Here is a 16,781-nt window from a genome sequence, read left to right as displayed (position 1 = left end):
ATGTGTGTGTGTATATGTATATATGTGTATATATATATATATATATGTTCCCATGTGTGTTTTTATAAGAAGCTGTATTGTCTTCACATGTGGGGAAAAAAAAACACATCTTTGTCTTTCTTGGTTTGGCTTTTTTTCTCAGTATGTGTTTGGATAAAGCTATTGATAGAGAAGAAAGTAGTAAACATCAAATTCTTCAAGAATTGTGCAGAATAATTTGGGAGGTTAGTAGTAGAACAAAGAAAATATATAAATAAGCCGGGCGCCGGTGGCTCACGCCTGTAATCCTAGCTACTCAGGAGGCTGAGATCTGAGAATTGCGGTTCAAAGCCAGCCCGGGCAGGAATGACCGTGAGACTCCTATCTCCAATAAACCACTAGAAAACCGGAAGTGGCGTTGTAGGTCAAGTGGTAGAGCGCTCACCTTGAGCTGAAGAGCTGAGGGACAGCGCCCAGGCCCAGAGTTCAGGCCCCACGACCGACCAAAAAAAAAAAAAGAAAATATCTAAATAATGGTCTGGTAGGATGCCTGGTAGTTTAAATTGACTTGGAAGTAGCTTGACAACGTGCCAAACATCTGGTCTGTTCGTCAAATGGAGATTCTAAGACTGAAATGTGTCTTCTCTACTGAGGTCTAAATGATCGTTTATAAACTTTGTAAAAAATATGACTTCCCCTTGAAGAAATATAAACAGAAAAAAATGATGACTGCTTTCCACAATCTTCCATGATTGATAGTGACACAGATTAGAGGGACTCACGTCTCCCTGGGTCCTGAGGAGGAGTTCAGATTGTTAAATGCTATCAAGCACTGTTAAATGCAATTAGAATTATTGGATCCATGTTGAGTTTGGCTCTGATAAAGATGCACTGTACACAAAAATGGACCTGTTAACTAGTAACCTGTTTCTACAACCATTCGTAGATTTTCAAAACATTAAAAGAATATGTAAAAATATCATCTCCTGCAAAAATACTCCTATGCTTTTAACAATCAGTGCCTTGGTTCAAGATTATTTTTTACTTTCTGAATTTCCTCAAGTCATAGGATCCTCAGCTGAAAATACTCATATTGGTTTTACAGCTTATTTTTATTATTAAATTTTAATCATGGTGATTTAAAGTTGTAAAGCCAAGAAGTTATTTAATGCTGTGGATACAGTGTTGATAAGTTTAATTAGATATTACTTTGTCATTTCACACCTGTGTCAGAGGATTTTTTTAAAGCTGAACATTATCCTCATTGTTAATATAAAATGAGTGTGATAATGGTTTAGCTAAACTAATCAAGTAACAGAGCTTTAGTGCACAAAATGCCAAAAGCTCAGAAGAAAATCTGTGAAAGAAACTATTGATGAGAGTATTGCTAAATTGTGAGTAAAATTATAACTTGTTGATCAAGTCTGCTCTGATATGAGGTCACACTGTTGTGGGTAAAATAAAACTTACAAATTAATCAGAATTTATTTCTAAAAACTAATCATGTAAGGAAGGTCATAAAAAAACAAATTGAAACCATGTTTGAACATAGGCTGTCTCTGTAGTCATTACATTTATTTATTTATTTTTATGTATTGTGGTACTGAGGACAGAACTCAGGGCTTTGCACTTGCTAGGCAAGTGTTCTTCTGCTGAGCTGAATCCTTAACCCTGCATTGCATTATTTTATACAATGACTTCAGAGTGGAGAGAATGTAACATTTCATTCATTAACTGGACTAGGATCATGATAGTATGGAAACCTCAGAATGAATTGTTACACATCATCTTTCAACAATTCTGTCAATTGTCACAGCTTTATGAAATTTATCACTTTCATTAGCCTAATCAACAGCCATCCCTGGTTCTGATCTAAAATCCAATTCAGCTTTTTAAAACTATGTGTAACTATATTAGACATATAAATTATCTTAATGGTTGCTAACCAAATAAATACAGTATAGAAAGAAATGGTAAAGGACATACTCGTCCACGAAGTCTGCACAATTGTCAAAGAATCGTGGTGTGAGTATGTGTGTGTTCATGTGTGCATGTACACATGTGTGCTCATGTATTAATTATTGGTGCTTCTCTCCTTAAGACCTAAAGTCTAGAATAACCTACCAGGAGATGTAGTGATGATTCCCATGACAGCTTTATTTATAACCCTCTCCATGAGTCATTTGTAACATTCTTCTCATGAACAATGTTTCATTTGTGACCTCACATGACAAAGAGAAACATATTCTCTCTTTCAATTGTCTGTCATTGGATTACGTTCTATTTAGCTGCCTAGAAACAAAAGCCTCTTAATCTATAGAATCTAACAAGAGAACAGGATTTCTCCCCACTGTACCTCCCCCACCTCAATGAAGCTGTTACTACCTACTTATTTCTCCTTATGAGTAAATCTAAATTCTCTGCCCTCACCTACTATGTTCTATTAATTGTTCAATATGAATGATATAAATTCCATACATTCCTCATGCATTGTATATACTTACTATACCTTTTTTCATACTGATTTTCTGGTCTCAGCTCAACATTGAACCATATTATTGAATCCCTAAAGTATCTCCTTCCAAAAAATGTTCGAACCCATCTGAAAAAATCTATATGCAATACAGAAATCATCTCTTATCTGTATCTTTCTCCTTAAAGTCAATGACTGATTCAGAGACATTTCCTATCTGCACATATTTATGGACTGTAGAAAATTGCTACCTATTAGAAAGAATAAAATAATGCAGGGAAATGGATGGAAGCAGAACCCATCATGTTAAGTGAGGTTAGCCAAGCTCAGAGAGACAAATGGGACCTGTTCTCTCTAGAAAATTAGACCTAAAATACATTGGGATATGATAAATTATAGAGGATTCTATAGACTCACACATAATGAGACAAAAAGAAAATGCTTTTAGGAGAGAAACTCAAAGCTGCAATGCCTAAGTGCCTCTTCATATTTATATAAAATAATATACATACTGAAATGAACTCCAAGAAGTGGAAACCAAAGGACTTTATTTTCTCTTTCTTCTTTCTTTTTTAAGTTTTTAGTTTTTGATGATTCTGTCTTCTTGATGTAGCATGTATCCAATTGAACAACTTTGGAAGGATTGAGGGGAGGGTCTAGAATATGAGGGGAAAAGGGTGCAAAAGTGTAACATTGGAGCTCACTGGTCATTGATGAGAGTAAACTATACAACTCATAGGTAGAGATGGGAGGAAGGCACTCAGAGAGTGAAGTACAGTAGACACTGTATTAAAGAAAATGTACATGCAATTGTAATCTCTTTACTAACAATAAAGTAAATTAACAATAATAAACAGGAAATGCAAAAACAAAATTTAAACCAGAAGCGGGTAAAAAATAGCACGAACTCGTTACCTTACTCATGTAACTGTAACCCCTCTGTAGAGTATCTTTACAATAAAAATAGATAATAAATATAACAATAATAAAAATAGCACGAGAACACATTTTTACAATTAAAAACGACTATATGGCAGCTTTCAAATTATGGAAAAAAGCTATTCGCTTTTTCTATAGAGTTAAGAGGAATTTTGATGATAGCTGTAAGTTTGGTATTTTCCAGTGTCTTTCCATTGTAAATCTTAAACTTTCAGCTTTAAAACCTTCTCTTGTTGGCTTTTTTGTGAATTTATCCTACCTTTCATCACAACTAGTTGTTTTTGTTTTTTGTCAGTTGTGGGGCTTGTTTATGGTAAAGGCTAGTGCTCTCCCATTTGAGCCTCATCTCCACTTCTGATATTTTGGTGCTTAATTAGAAATAAGAGTCTCATGGACATTCTTGACGGGACTGGCTTTTAACTATAACCCCTAGATCTCAGCCACCTACGTAGTTAGTATTATAAGAGTGAGCCACTGATGCCCAGCTAAGGATTACTTTTTTAAAAAAGAAACTTCCATATTGTTTTACATAATGGCTGTGCTAATTTACATTTCCACCAATAATTTCAAAGGGTTAATTTTTTTTGCCACATCTTCACCATCTTTTGTTTTTATACCAGAGGGAGGAAGGAGGTGGAAATGAACATTCACCTTCCCCACCATTCAAAGACCCTTGCAGAAGGCACGTTTCTTTTCTCACCTTATGGGGAATAGTTGCAGGTGTCAGTAGAGCTGAAGCATAAACAAAAGATAGCGGTGGGGCTCACAGGGACCAGTGCATACATTTTGGTGGCTGCTTTGCATTCCTGCCATCAGAAGTGCACCGTGGGAGAGGCTAGCCAACAGCACCTGTCTTCAAGGACAGTCAACAGGTCCCTCAGGTGTGGCTATCTGGTTAGGTTTCCTATAACCTAACACATGTTCTTTTTGTATTTCCTTCGTCTGGCTCATATATTAAACAAAGCCCTGGCCCTGCATGGCCCTAGATGTCAAGCTTCTACTCAACCAACCTTCTGTGTACTCCTTAACTCTTCCCTAGGTAGCTAATTAAACATGGGGAGACAATCTAGTCCTATCCAGGCTCAGTGTTCACGTTGCTATAGTCCATCAATTCTCAGTGTTCTGTTTAAAACTATCTGAGTACAGAAGGTAAGCTTCACTCATTATGTGGCCCTTCTGAACTTGATCCCAAAACTACAACACTGGTCAGCCAGGGGAGGCAAACCACAACCCTTTCTGATAAGAGGCCATTGCAGTGCCCAGCCACAAGCTTTGCCTTATGTAGTATCTAACCGGTGATATTACTATACTGTGTAGTGAGGCAGGCAGAAGTTCCATCCAACTCAAAGACACTACGAACAGCTCAACTCAACTAGAGCTTGGTCTACTATGATTCATCCCTCTGAAGTTTGGTCTAATCAGAATTCCAACCCAACCTAAATACTAAAAAAGACCATCCTCAAAGAACACTAGCAGAAACTGAAAGGCTGGACACTTCCCCAAATGTTTAGGGATACAAAAATTAATTTTAGGGGACTATGAACCCACCAACATAAAATAATGTTCAATAACAGACCCCATAGAAGTGGAGATCTATTAAATGATTGACCCAAAAAAAATTACGAATAAGTTCTCACAAAATAACTCAGGGAACTACAAGAAAATACGAGTATTGAATTAAATGAAACTTGGGAAATAATTCATAAACAAAATAAGGAAAAACATAGAAACAATTTTAATAGTAAAATGGAAATCCTGGAGCTGAGAATACAACTGAACGAAAACATTTAATAGAAAAGCTGTAACAGTGGTTGATTAAGCAAAGAATCGGTGAACTTGTGTCTTCTGGCTTGATGCTCTCTAGTCAGAGGACAGAAATGAAAAAAAAATGAAGAGTCTACGAAAGTTATGATATACCATAAAGAGAATGAATGTACATACAAAAGGATTTCATGAGAAAAAAAGAGAGTAAAAGGATAAAAAAACCATCTCTCCCAAATTGGGAAATATGATACTATTCAGGTACAGGAAGCTCATAGACCTCCAATCAAATTCAATCCAAAGAGAAATCTGCAAACATATAACATATATCTAAAACATACCTTGAACTCAAAAAATTAAATCCCCCAACAACAAATCTTCAAAGAAACAACTGCCCAATAAATAAGTGGGCTAAGGACTTAAAGAGAAACTTCTCTGAAGAGGAAAGAAGGATGGCCAATAGACACATGAAGAAATGCTCAACCTCCCTAGTCATTAAGGAAATGCAAATCAAAACAACATTGAGATACCACCTTACTCCAGTTAGAATGGCTAAAATCAAGAACTCTAATAACAACAGATGCTGGAGGGGATGTGGACAGAAGGAAACCTTACTGCATTGGTGGGATTGTAAACTTATTCAACCACTTTGGAAAGCAATATGGAGGTTCCTCAAAAGACTCCACATAGAGCTCCTCTATGACCCAGTAATCCCACTTTTGGGTGTTTACCCAAATGATCACAAACAAGACCACACTAAAGCTACCAGCACGACTATGTTTATTGAAGCACTATTTCCTATAGCTAAGATATGGAACCAACCCAGATGCCCCTCAGTAAATGAATGGATCAAGAAAATGTGGTATATATACACAATGGAATTCTATGCCTCCATCAGAAAGAATGACATTGCTCCATTTGTTAGGAAATAGAAAGACTTTGAAAAAATTATATTAAGTGAAGTAAGCCAGGCCCAAAGAAACATAGGTCTTATGGTTTCCCTTATTTGCAATATCTAGTATATGTCTGAGTCAAGCAGAAAAGGTCAGATAAGGTGATGTTAGGGAAATGAACCCTAAGATATGTATTCAAATTTTTTTTCTTTTATGCGATTGTTTCTAACACATTTATAAGATTATTTCTTTGTTGCAATGTATGTCCATCCCCCACAGTATAACCCCTGCTTCACTCTATTTGATGTTGGTATAATTTGTGGAGGGGAAGGGGAAAAACAAATCGTTTAAATAGGGATACAGGTGGACTCATTGCAACAATGAGATGTACAAGTCGTTATGTGGAAAAATGAACTTTACAACTTTGGTGGGGGGGTGGGGGGTGGGGAGGATTGCGGGGAGGGGGGAGGATGGGAAGGGGAAACAAAGGAGGAGGCTACAATGCTTGATAAGAAATGTACTCATTATCTTGCCCATGTAATTGTAACCCTTCTGTACAGTATTTTCACAATTAAAATAGAAATAAAATAAAAAAAGAAAATAGCCAAAAATCAAATACAAAAATTAAACATTGAAAACAGCAAGAAACACACACACTCGGGGGTCTTCCCTGCACAAATCTGTGCTCTCCTAATAAAGGCACCTGACATCCTGAGAGCAAAGGTTGAAGTAGGTGCAGGACAGTAATACCTGACTCATACATGTTTCCCACTGGACAAATACAGGATTTCAATGTTTAGTACAACATGTCCTTAACTTTGTGCTTTCAGAGATGTCAGTGAAAAATGTTGGTGGAAAGACAGCATACAACGAGTAGACAGTCATTTGTCAAAATCCATCTGTTGACAAGATGAAATATGTCACAGCTTGAAAAAAAGATGAAGGTAAGGTATATGGGACAGGTTATTTATAAAACTTTTCTTTCTAGCATTGCTTTTTGTATCTTTGGTATGCTGCTTTGTTTTCCTCTTAAAGGATTGGAAATGGCATCACTAAGGATTTGAGGTTAAAATTTGTTATACAAAGGGAGCAAAGATTTGAACAGAACTTAGGAAAATAAAATATGGTGAAATGATTGGACTGTCTGTCTACCTGGCAACCCTGTGATTAGTGATAGCAGGGGGTGTGTGGAGGGGTGTGACTGGCAAACTGCAATCATTGCCTTTGATCTGGTGTTGACGTAGGCGTCAAAAACCAGTGGACAAGTTTGAAATGTTGGGCAATTCTTCTGATGACTCAGTTCTTAGGCAACCATCTATGCGGAAAAACAGACTGTAAATATCTACTAGGTACAATAGTTGGGAACTGATGGAATTTTTGCTCCATATACTATGCGCAACTTCCTGTGAGCTCAGAATGATGTTGTACAGGATGATCGTGTACTTTCTCATTCCGAGACCCGTCAGTGATAAATTCTCTGTTTCAAACAGTTCACCAGAGTTTGTGAAGATTCTGAAAATTAGTGTTGGACTAGTAATCTTGTCTTTGAGAAAATTTCTGAAGGCAATGTCAGATGACCAGATGAACAAGGAAAAAGAAATAGTTTAAAAGAAATATTTGGTTCATACTTTCAAGTTCTCAGTATACTATCAACTGTAGTGCTTTGGATCTGTGGCAAGCAGAATATGATGGTAGTGGGAACTTGTGGCAGAAATTTCTTACTTCATGGCAATGCGGAAGCAGAGAGGAATTACAGCCAGAGACTAGGATGCAGAGATATATACCCTTCACAGGCTGGTCCCCAGAGTCCTACTTTCTCTACTTTCACCATTTTACCACTTCTCTGTAGTGTAGTCTATCCAAATTTTGAGCTCATCAAAGGACTATCACTGCATGATGGAAGGGGAGTTGTCTCAGTCTTCAATTTCTGCACAAAACACAGCTTTTTGAGACCCACTCATGCAACGCACCTCAGGGCATCTCTCAACATGGGAGTCTCACACAAGCAAGCATTAGAAGGAATTTATTTTGGTAGAACAGGATAATTAATAGGCAGAAGCAGAAAAAGAGACCAACACTTCCTGTTTGCCATGCAGCTAATAGGATTTGAAGACTCAAAGTAGCAATTCCTCTCTGTAGCCTTTGTACTTTCTGAGTTCGGATAGAACACATGTTGTTGTTCAGCGATCCCTGATCCTTAAAAGAATGATTCCAAGTGGGTGAGCTGGGTGTTGTTTACTATTCTAAAATATAGAGTTATGTCTGGTCACATTTTAAATGTAGGGAAAACAGGTAAGCTGTAGGGCTTCCTTTTTGCAGATATGCTTATTTTTCTATTTACTCATTCAAAAGCATTTGTAGTCTTTTGCCACTTCAAAGGAAAAGGCACATTTAGATATTCTATCTATGTTCTTCAATTCTTCTAACATCACAAAAGAGGTATGGTAGGAAGGGAAATTGTTTCTTTTATTTGCCTCCTATTTCTAATTTCTGAATCTTCCCCTTTTTAATATTTGTTAAAAATAATGTAGTTCTCTCATTAATCTTTCCTGGCTCAGGATTAAAACCACTGATTAGGCCAGAGTTCTCATGATGGAATCATCTCTGGAAACGCCACACACACAGACACACAGACACACAGACAACACAGACACACACACACACACATATACACACACACACACACACACACACACACACACAGGTATGCGTTACTAATCTCCTGAGTTTCTCTCAGTTTAATCAACTTGAAAAACAATACTAGCCATCACAAAAACAACGTTCCCTAAACCTAGAGGTAGCCTCTCAGATGTTTTTTCTATCTGTGCTGGCTTTAGTCCCCTGGATCTCAGCTTCCCAAGTCGTTAGGGCTTACAAGTATGAGCCACTGATGCCTGGTTGCTTTTGAATAAGCACACTTGGGAATAATAGAGACAGGATCCAATAAATCTGATATTGAGCTTTCAGATGATTTAAAATATTTCAACTACTGAAGTCACTCTATCCTCAAAACTTCTTTAGATAATCTTTCAAAGCTGCTGTATTGAATTTCTACAGATTAACCAAATGTAAAACCCATTAGACATGCTTACTGCAGCATCAGCCATAACTCACTGGCACAAGAGAACAGTTTCTCCTTCAAAGACAATGCTTCAAGGACCAGAACCTCCCATGTTATTTTTTTTATCTACTTAGTGGTAACTAAAGGTTAGCCCCACAATGCTGATAGCCACAATGCTGTTCTCTGATCTGTGGACTTTTTATGTAATGACTTTATAAAAATCTATCTCTATCCATTTGGTTTCTTTATTCCTTTTGTTTATTTCACAGGCAGCTGTGCAATTATTTTCTACTACCTTTGAAAGAAGCTTTTGTCATCAATTTCCTTCCTCTTACTACCAATTAACTAGACTGTAAACATAAGAGAAGAAACACCAGGTATTTAAAGTTAGAATGGTCACAGTTCCAAAACAAACTGTGTAGCTTTAGGTAAATAGCTCATCCTCTTTGAGCATCCACTTGCTTATTTCAAGAGGAGCTAAAATCGCTAGCTTGATGATTTACAACATGAATAAAATGAGGAGAGACACAGTATGGAGTACAAAGTTAGACCTCACAAATATCCTTTCTTTCACCTTCACTCCTAAGCAGAAAAGTATTATGTCTTTCAGTGCATATTTACCTGATACCAACTCTGAGCTCAATGGTCTGCTGAACATGTCCCCGTGGAACATCACAAACGAGAGAGGGAAATAAGTAAACAATTGCACAAATAAGTATATACTCATGCATTACTATATAAATGTGAAGGAAAAGTGGAATGCTGTGAATAATTCTTGCCAAACACCTATTTCCTGCTCAGTTGGCTCTTTTCTAGGAAAATAATAGGATGACTAACATCCAAAACATTCCCATGGCACCAGCTGCAGTGTGTATGTTATGCTTAAATTCATGTTTGCTTTTTATGAGTGCAAAGGGAGCAATAATTGTGTTTCTCAGACTGTTAAGATACATACAAAAATATGTGTCTTAATCCATGTTAAAGCATCAATGAAAAACTTAACATCATCACCGCTCATTTGTTAAGAAAACATCAAATAGAGGGGAGGCTCATGTGGTAGACAGCCATAGCTCTGAATGGAAAAGCCAAGTGCCTGGCTTCAAGCCCCAGTACTGACAAGACACTGAGACAAATTCATCATAGAGAACTGCATGATGCTTCTGCACAGAGACGCTCTATTCCCAAGATAACTATTACGGAAGGAGGATGGATAGTAGTCACCTTATTTACTTCCTGAAAGAGAAGAAACTTGCTTACTTCATAGGAAAAGGCTGCAGACCAGCACTCTCCTATGCGGCTCTCCATCTTGCCTTCTGTCCTTCTTCCCCCAAGACCCCGTAGTGTGCATGTTATGAAGTTGTGCACCTGAATCTGCTCAAAGTCCTAAAAATGTGAGAGGAGACTCGGTTATTCTTTTCACCTATTAAAAAAAATTACACGTACATACCATCCCTGTATAACCTTCATTTTATTTTATTTATCTTTCCCTGGTACCTGGACTTAAATGAAAGGCCTTGTGTCACTTGGCTTTCTTGCTCAAGCCTAGAACTATAATACTGAACCATGTCTCCTGCTCAGCTTTTTGATAGATAATTGGAGATGCAATCTGCCTGGGCTGGCTTCAAATTTCAATCCTCAAATCTCAGCCTCCCGACTAGCTAGGATCATAAACATGAGCCACCAGCACCCTATTTTTCTTACAGAGGTAACACATACTCTTTGGTATCAGGATTGTTATGAGCTCATACCCATTTTTCCTTTTGCTACTTTATATTTCTTTTTCATTACATTTAGTGGTTTCCCTATGGTTCATTTTCCTTCCTCCCTCCCTTCCCCTCTGCTTCATTATTATCTTTAAGTAGCTGTGCAGAGGAGTTGCTATTTAACAAAGCAGTTTATGAATACATAATGTATCTTGATCAATGTCACCCCTTTCAGCCTTCTTAGTTATCTTCCAAACTCTCCCCTTCTCTCACTATTTTTAATTTTATAAGATACACATTGAATTGTTGACTGCATTTTTCACCCTCCTTCTTCTCTTCATTTGTTTACACTTTTTCCCTTGACCCCTCCCCAACCCTTTCAAGTACCTGTTTCCTGGTGTTTCTTATGTTGAACTTTGACTTTACCTTTCTAAGGAATTAGATTATTAGGGGTCTTCTTTGAATCTACCATGTTTCCATCAATACATTTTTATACACTTGCATACCACCCAACATATTTACTTACGTGTTTATAAACTAATTCTAGCTTCCGCATATGAGAAAAAAGCATGCAGCCTTTAACTCTTTATTTCATTTAATGTAATTTTTTCCAGGTCCATTTGTTTGCAAATGATACAATATCGTTCTTTCTAATGGAAGAGAGGCATCTGGGCTCATTCCATATCTTGGTTATAGTGACTACTGCTGCAATGAATGTGATTGTGCTTTACTGCATCCTAGTTTGTAATCTTTTGGATAAATGGCCAAAAGTGGGATTTCTGGATCATAAGACAGCTCTATTTAGTGTTTTGAGAGCCTCCATACTGCTGTATTAGAGTTCCCTTTTGCTCACATCATTGACAGCATCTGTTATTGTTTGTATTCTTGATGATGCTCATTCTAACTGGGGTGAAGTGGAATCTCAATGTTGTTTTGAATTGTATTTCATTCATAGTTAATGATGTTGAGTGTTTATTTCTTCATGTATCTTACTTTTCCTGAGAAGTCTCCTTTTAACTCATTAGCCCATTTATTAATTGGGTTGTGGGTTCTTTGAAGGTCTAGTTTTTTTCAAGTTCTCTATATATTCTGGATGTTAGGCCATTTTCTGATACACAGCTGGCAAAACTTCTTTTTTCCTTTCCTTTTTCTTCCTTCCTTTCTTTTCTTCTTTTCTTCTCTCTGCTTTCTTCCTTTCTTTTTTTTTGGAGGGTCCGGTCGTGGGGCCTGAACTCTGGGCTTGTTAGGCCATTTTCTGATACATAGCTGGCAAAACTTTTTTTTTTCCTTTCCTTTTCCTTCCTTCCTTTCTTTGTTTCTTTTCTTCTTTCTTTCTTTCTTTCTTTCTTTTTTTGGGTCCGGTTGTGGGGCCTGAACTCTGGGCTTGGGCGCTGTCCCTCAGCTCTTCAGCTCAAGGCTAGCGCTCTACCACTTGAGCCACAGCACCACTTCCGGCTTTTTTCTTTTTGCTTATGTGGTGCTGAGGAATCGAACCCAGGGCCTCATGCATGCAAGGCTAGTGCTCTACCACTGAGCCACCTTCCAAGCCCCTCTGCTTTCTTTTACTACCATGAATATTCAATTTTCTCGATACCACTTAGTAAAAAGGATATCTCTCCCCACCCATTAAATTGCTATTTGGTGTTTCATCAAAATGAATTGGATCCATATTTATGTCTATATTTGGTTCTATATTACTGGGTCTCTATTTAATTTCATGATTTGTGTCTATCCTCCCTCCAAAACCGCAATCATGGTTATTTTACTTCTGTGGTTGCAAAGTCTACACTACTTATTCTTTCTCAAAATTAATTTACGTATTCAGTGACTTTTCTCTTTCTATATAAGTGTTAGAAGAAGCTTGTCTGAGTCTAACAAAAAGTCTTTGCTTAATAAGAATTATGTTCAATGTGTATCTTGATTTAGAGAAAACTGTCATCTTTACTATGCCAAGTATTCCTGTCCATAAACAAACACTGTCTCTTCAAAGTACTAGTGTCTTCTTTCATGTCTTTAATGAGCATTTTATAATTTATATTGAGTATATATAGTTTTGTTAAGTTTATACATTCATATTTAACTTCCCTTGAGGCAGTTGGAAATGGTGTGTGTACATTTTTGTTTTGGTTTCCACTGTTCATCACATGCTCACTCACCTGTGAGTCACCACTGGATCCCAGCTGTACAATTGCTATGTGAATACTCAGGATTCTCTTCAGATCATATAAATCTTTTGCCTTTTACAATTGCTATGTGAACTCAGTCATTCTCTCATTTTCCTCTTCATTTCCCCATTTTGCTGGATACCTTTCCTTGTTTTCTAGTTGTACTGAAACTGATCTCAAAGTTTGTCTGTATTCTGTGTAGATTTTGAAAGGCCTCTGAACTGAACCTCCTCTAACATTTCATCTACATATGCTACACTGCTGCTGCTTTCCAATGACTGGTTCTCTGCAATTTTTCTTCCCTACCAACTTGACTTTCCACTACCTAAGAGGACACTGCCTACCCACAGTGCTCAAACTCACCCAAAATCTGTGCCAGACATCCTCTGGGACAGAACAAACAACCTTCTCTAGACATCCACCACTAAAGAAATGTTTTTTAAGTTCCACAGGTTCAGAAATCTGGGAATAGGTTTCTTTGGATTATGATTTATTTTATGCATGTATTTGGTTCTTTGACTATTGTACTCACATTTCATGAGGTAGTCTCTAAAATCCTCATAAAAAGAGATGCAGGAGATGCAGGGAAAATTGAGAATCAACACAAACTTAACCAAACTTGGGACTTGACTATAAACTTTCCCATTGTGATTTAGATTGGAATCCAGTATCTGTCTCATTTCTCCCCTGATCTCTGCTTCCTTGAGCAGTGAGTGGTAGATGCACTTGGAAGTCTACCCACTTTGAGAAGAAGTGAATAGAATTTTCCTTATTTTTGTAGATCACTTCTTCATAGATTACTTATAGCTGATGCCTCTGCTAGTGGTAATGGGATCCACCCACACCTCAGTGGAGGTGATTGTATTGGCTGTATCTGTAATTGGAGGACTGACTTCAATATATTTTTGCTTGATCTTTTAGAGTTAGAGTGACAAGGAACATACTGAAGAATCAAAAATAATTTTTGTGTGTGTGGTGGTTCCTGGACTTGAAGTTAGGGCTTGGATACTGTCCCTGAATATTTTTTTTTGCTAAAGGCTAGTGCTGTATCACTTGAGCCACAGCTCCACTTCTAGTTTTTTGATGGTTTAACTGGAGATAAGAGTCTCACAGTCTTTTCTGCACAGGCTGGCTTTGAACTATGATCCTGAGGTCTCATACCCCAGAATAGCTAAGATTAAAGGCCTGAGCCATCTGAGCCACCAGTGCCCAGAATGGTAATTTCTTTAAAATGCAATTTGATTAGTTTCTTCCTTCTCTCTCTCTCTCTCTCTCTCTCTCTCTCTCTCTCTCTCTCTCTCTCTCTCTCTCTCTCTCTCTCGTTTTCTCTCTCTTTATATGTATATATAATATTTAAACAAATATATTTATATTTATACATTATATTTATATGTAGATACATATTTTAAATATATTTGAGTATTTATACTTATACATATAGATATTTCATCTCAATGGTAGAACATATGTAGGATATACAGGTGTTGGGTTTGATCTCCAGCACCAAAACCAATAAACACAAAAAATACCAACTCCTAGAAACCAAAACAAAAAAATCTTACACATAGTTAGAAAAAATAAGAACAAGGGAAAAATAGTTTCCCAGAAATTCATATATACAAATGCTATGATCTTTTTACGTTTCAGAAAAAAAGTAAATTGTAGTACTTTAAACGAAGAGACATGGCTTGCTTCTCATGAAACTCTATAGGAAATAATAGGAAAAAAAGATTTTTTTCTACATCTCTAAAAGCTGAATATGGCCTCTAGGTTAATGGAGGAAAATAGATAATAATATTTTAAGTTTCTGTATTTTTCTCTAGGGAGCTACTACTTAGTACAATAAAGAATTGCAAATATTAACTTTCTCAGTTTATAGGGCAAGCTTAATACTTAGAACAGAAGTTTCAAAGACTAACTTCTGAGAGTTGCCAATTGTCTTTGCCAGTTTACTACATTTATTTTTTGGTTCTGGGAGTGCTTATAGTTTGCTTACCAAGTTTTATGTAGGTTTTGATTTTATGTAGGCTTCGATATAGTAAGTCTTAAAGTAACCTTCAAGTTTGAAAGCTCCTACATGCCTTGAATTAACAGTACATGATGGCTAACAATTTATTCAAAAAAAAATTAAGCCACATGCCCCAGTGAGTCATGTCTGTAATCCTTGTTACTCAGGAGGCTGAGATCTGAGGGTAATGGTTCAAAGAAAATCTGTGAGACTCTTATCTCCAGTTAACATTCAGAAGAAACCAGAAGTGGAGCTGTGACTCAAGTGGCAGAGTGCTAGCCTTGAGGAAAAAAGCACACAGGGACAGCACCCTGGCCCTGAGTTCAAGGCCCAGAAATGGCAGGAGCACACATGCACACACACACACACACACACACACACACACACACACACATGAGTTGTGACCCTTTGGTTCTGTGAGTGGGCTTGTAACAGATTAAACAGATTATCATAAAGCACCTTAATCCATGCCATTTTAGAGTTATCCACCAAGTACTCCAGGAGAGCATGGGGTTAGAAAACACTAGTGCCTCAGAAAACTGGAAAAGCCTTCACAGACAGATGAGGAGGACCCTAGGCTGGGTCTTTAATTGTTTTTTAGCTCCCCCCAGAGCTGAGGGCCTTGCACTTGCTAGCAGGTACTCTTCCCCTGAGCTAAATCCCCAACCCCAAGGGGTTTGTAGGATGAACAGATATGTTTTCCAAGCAGGAGTTGGTCATTCCAAGAAAGGGGACCTGTGTGTGCCATGACACATAGTCCTGACAACACCAGGACTTTTACAAAAGCTGAATGTTCTGGGTTATGGATTGCTCGGAGGTGAGTACAGGGTAGGGGACAGTACATGCTAGAAATATTCTCCCACTGTTTTCTTGCATTGTCCTCTATTCTTCATTTCGTTTATACAGTGAAAATAAATGACCTCTAAGATTCAAATTCTATGGTTCTGTGATATTCAAGGGGAATCTATTTTTAGCTGGAAGAAAAGACCTTTTCGGGGTGAAAAAGGGTGTGGGATTGTTTCCATGAAAATGAAGATTTGCAGCTGCTGCAAACAGCTACATTAAACAGAACAACAACAACAAAAAAGAACTAAGGACTTCCTTTTCCTATTCTTACTTAGCAAGGTTCCTTGACTCGTGTCTCCAATGATATTTGGAAGGGAGATGACATTTGTACTCGAATCATAGATACATTTCTTTTCATTTTCTTTTATTAGATTCCCTCAGCAAATGGAAAGTTTTTGTACTGATCTCATTCATTGACAGAAAACTATGTGTTTGAAAACTGAGCAATCTACTTATAAGAATAAGAAAAATATCCTGTTTGTTGTTTAACAATTTACATGCGATGGAATGGGTAGGGATGGGCTGGGATGGATTGAGTGGATCAGGGTGGTTTGGGGTGAGGTGAGGTGAGATCAAGTAAGATGAACACACTTGCAGGAAACTTAAGTTCACATCCTGTGTGTAACTGCCTGATAACAAGGCCTTTTTTTTTTTTTTAAAAAAAAACAAAACCAGAAACTAATGTGCACTCTAAGTTGTTAAAATGAGAGGATGATTTATACAACTGCTATGTTGCTAATAACAAAGAAAGAAACAGAAAATAATTATTCTCTTACAGCCCATAACTGAATTAAAAACCCAGGACAGAGAAACATTGGGGAGGGGTCTTTTTTGTATTATTGGAAATTATTGTAAGTACTCATATTCTTGAAGGATAAGTCAATTTACTTTAAATTTTTACTCTGGAAAGACATAGTTACTTCCAAATGATATTTCTTTAGAGTGCAGTTTTA

The sequence above is a fragment of the Dipodomys merriami genome, unplaced genomic scaffold (assembly GCF_024711535.1).
Source record: "Dipodomys merriami isolate MVZ:Mamm:240054 unplaced genomic scaffold, mDipMer1.0.p SCAF_12, whole genome shotgun sequence".
Classification (NCBI taxonomy): Eukaryota; Metazoa; Chordata; class Mammalia; order Rodentia; family Heteromyidae; genus Dipodomys; species Dipodomys merriami.
The sequence above is the reverse complement of the archived record's forward strand: the minus strand, read 5'-3'. Positions refer to the sequence as shown.